At 37.7% G+C, this 3,724-nt stretch overlaps 1 long non-coding RNA gene across 2 annotated transcripts; it reads right to left on the bottom strand.

Moving 5' to 3' along the window:
- Positions 1–295: 295 nt before the first annotated feature.
- On the bottom strand, positions 296–2,730 carry LOC123716043. Of its 2 annotated transcripts, XR_006754506.1 has the most exons (5): positions 2,605–2,730; positions 2,369–2,414; positions 1,961–2,146; positions 976–1,145; positions 296–653 (listed from the first exon to the last, which is right to left on the bottom strand). It is a non-coding gene; the product is annotated as an uncharacterized LOC123716043 (long non-coding RNA). The 2 variants fall into 2 exon arrangements; XR_006754505.1 differs by having other exon boundaries at positions 296–1,145; positions 2,605–2,725.
- Between the last annotated feature and the right edge of the window lie 994 nt (positions 2,731–3,724).

Below are 3,724 nucleotides of genomic sequence, written 5' to 3'. Positions count from 1 at the left end.
GAAGAACAAATGACCGTGTGCTGTTCCCTCCTTCACAAAGAAAGAGAAATTATTTTTAAGTGAGAACATTACTGTACCATTCAGTAACATTGGACGATATATGCGAAAGATAATGACGACTATTCGAAGGGAAAACGTTCCCTTATGAATACTAGATAACAAGTTATGTGTAAAATATTTTCCCACTTTTTTCTTACGTTGCTAATAGATTATTTTCTTGGTTTACTTTGTCAGGAAATTTAATAAAAAATATAATATTAAAATTAAAAATAATACACAATTAACAAGTTTTTATTTTATACTTTCACTGCTATTACCTAAAAACATATCTTTTACAAAATTGTGAATATATTGCTTGACCTTATGAGGGAGGGGGGGCCTAAGAGTACCGCGATTGTTAGATGGGAAAATTCCAGGATTCGGCTGTATACCAACATCCAGCATAAGTGGTAAATTCACGTCCCCGGAGATCGCTTGGTTGGGTAAAGATACACCCTGTCGAAGTGGATTCTCTAAGCCGGCACTCCGATAGTTGCTAACTAATTTTGTAAAATACGAACTCAACCTATACAGCGGTCCTGGTGAGGTATGTAGAGGCTTAAAGTAGGTATCGATGTCGTGAGAACATTCCCCTTCATGTACTAAAATCCATCCTTAAAGTTGTAAAAATACGAGCAAAATATAACATTTATGTAATAACCACTGATTAAAATTATAATATTATACAATACATATTCATACGATGCGCAAGTTTCTATATTATCTCACTGAAAGCTGAACTTTAACTGTTGAATAAGCCAGGAAACTCTAATTTAGTCATTTTTACAAAGTGTCATTCGTTAATTCATCTGAGATAATACTATGACTACCATTAGTAAGATTGTTGATTGATTTCTCGCCACTAGTTTGGTTGAAAAGGCTACAATTTGCTAAATCAGAGAGATTAACAAAAGGTTATCTAAGTGAAATACGAACGTTTGCTGTATTCAGTCCTGCATTGTGCATCTAAAAATTTGTAGTAGGTATCAAAGGTATAGAATCCTCGACAGAATTGATCGTTCCACCAACCAAGACAAAGACCGAATATCGACACACATTGCTAGTACTCTTTGTTATCCACCGTTCTAGCACATACCTTGCCAACCCTATAAACAAAACACATATACAATAGCCCATATAATATAGATGGCTTTTGTAGATTACACTTTTTTTTTCATTAATATTGTAGAACAAATATATAAAACATACAGTTTGATTTCCAGATGTAAAAAACATCATGAGTTATACCTAAAAGGCTGATGGCGTCAGGCACATGAAAGACGAAGAAGCAAGAATCAACTTGCTATAACATTTGAAAACACAGTATAAACTCCATGTAACATTCCTCGATTTAACGACAAACTCCCTAAAGCATCGACATCGATTGGCTTTGGTTGGTCTAGCTTGTTCTCCATACAATGATACACTCTACAGAGCATTACACCCATTAACAATAACGACAACAATTGTAAAGTACTTTCATGAATAAAAACTTTCTAAGAAATTTGTTATTTCGTTTACAAATTGGGAATGCCTGCACCTGTATACTATTCTTGACCATGGACTTACAAGTAGGCGTAATGGATTTTCTATATGGTATCATATTCTTAGTTGCTCACCAGCTTAGAAGAAAGTAGTAGAAAATCACTGTGTATTGAAACGGGAGAGAAGATAAGTGACGTTGGAAAATGATTTAGATTTAGTCACTCTACCGAATAGCATTCAAATAAGATTTTTTATGAACACACTAACTACTAACTCTAGTCTGAAATAAACTTTTTCTTGTTCTAATTCTGATCTCTCTGTTCTCTCTAAAACGACATAAAATTCACAATCCCTTCAGTGTATTCAAACTAACGGTATTTACAATTTTACGGTGACATATATAGAGTTTACATTGTATTTTGATGAATGACCATACCGTGTATATAAATAGTTGCATTCTTCTCCGCAAAGAAGGGGGTTTTGGTTGTGGTCTCACCAAGGGCCAAGTTCTTTGTCCAAATAAAGCCAGTGACCTCCAGGCCAATACGGCTCATAGCCATGATTGGGGTTGTAGTCTGGTTGAAGCTTAGGGACATTCTTCTCAACCCATGCTTTGAAACTCCTACGAATAGATGATGTATTGTAGACTCATAAACAAATAAAAAGAATATATTTTGTAATTTACAAAAGAGCTAATAAAATTAATTAAGAAAATGTATCATCCTAGTAAAATCATCACATATGAACATATTTTTTCCATTACAACGTAATGATGAAATTAATACACTAATTAACAACATCTTAAGGATATACAGTTATATAATTATGCTTTTATCATATTAACCCTTTTGATGCCTTCATTTGTTCAACTGGTGTACATAAATACAGGACTAGAACAAAAAAAAATTACCGCTTTTTCTTAACTATTACTATCCCTAAAACTAAGTTCAATTAAACAAAAAAATCATAAAAAATTTACAGTCTTATAAGCATACTCAAAGAAAAATCTCCTATAGTACAAATTCTGTCAAGACATTGTCCGTTTATATCTACATCGCTTTCTAAAATAATTATACTAACTGTGCGTTGAAAACACGAATTTCTTAAACATAACTGCGACGACTAATTGAAATTATCGTCTAGCTGACGTAGTACTTTGCTCACGGAAAATACAGTTTTTCCTTTTTTAAGTAATTTTTAATTATTTTTAGATTGAATTTTCATGCAAAACAATGCATTTTAAATTATGAAAATAAACAAATGTGATTAATTTAATAGCTTCTGTCTACATTTAGAGTTTATGAATATATATGTCGCAGATTCAACGCGATAAATAATTGCAAAATTGGTGTTACTACCGTCGTCCGACATTATAACTTAATATTTAAACACAGTCAGTGCACACGTCCGCACAACTCAACGATCGATTCTACGCACTACTGACAAATTGACTTTAACGCATTGACAACTTACACGCCCGATTTCTCTACTCGCCACGCAGTCCAAGCTGTTTGAGGCCATGCTACTGCCGCCAATCAGACGGGACTTTACACCCCGACCCGAACAGTTGGGATTCCGTAGTGAACACTCCACCACCCTCCAGCTGTCGAGAGTACTGTACGACATCACCGCCGTCCTTAACAAGAAAGAGGTGGCGGCTGCGGTATTCCTCGACATGGAGAAAGCTTTTGACCGGGTGGCACGCGGGACTAGTGTACAGGCTCCTCGACTCTGACATACCGCGGCGCGTGATGACAATTATTCGCTCCTTCCTTCTCGACCGGCGTTTCCACGTCTCTGTCCAGGGGGTGAAATCGAGCTGTCGGCCGGTCGCCGCGGGCAGTTGCTTATCGCCGAGCCTGTACTCAATCTCTACCGATGACGTTCCAGTCGCACCGGGTGTGCGGTGTCACTGTTTGCGGACGACACCGCCTACATCGCAACGTCACTCAACGCGCGCCACGCAGCCGTCAAGCTGCAGAGGTCGCTGGACGCCCTTCCCGCTTGGCTGGCACAGCGGCGCTTGACCGCCAATGCCGCCAAGACCCAGGCCATAGTCACTATTATTATCCCTAAAACTGAGTTCAATTAAATTTTTTGTATGTGTGGGCCAGCCCCACTGATGCACACATACATCACATACAGCGGAGCGTCCTCGCTCTCGCAGCACCTACAAGGGCCGCTCCAGGCCCAACACAAA

Source organism: Pieris brassicae, chromosome 11 (genome assembly GCF_905147105.1).
Source record: "Pieris brassicae chromosome 11, ilPieBrab1.1, whole genome shotgun sequence".
NCBI lineage: Eukaryota > Metazoa > Arthropoda > Insecta > Lepidoptera > Pieridae > Pieris > Pieris brassicae.
Note: the sequence above shows the minus strand (reverse complement) of the source record. Positions and strands in the feature narration are given on the sequence as shown.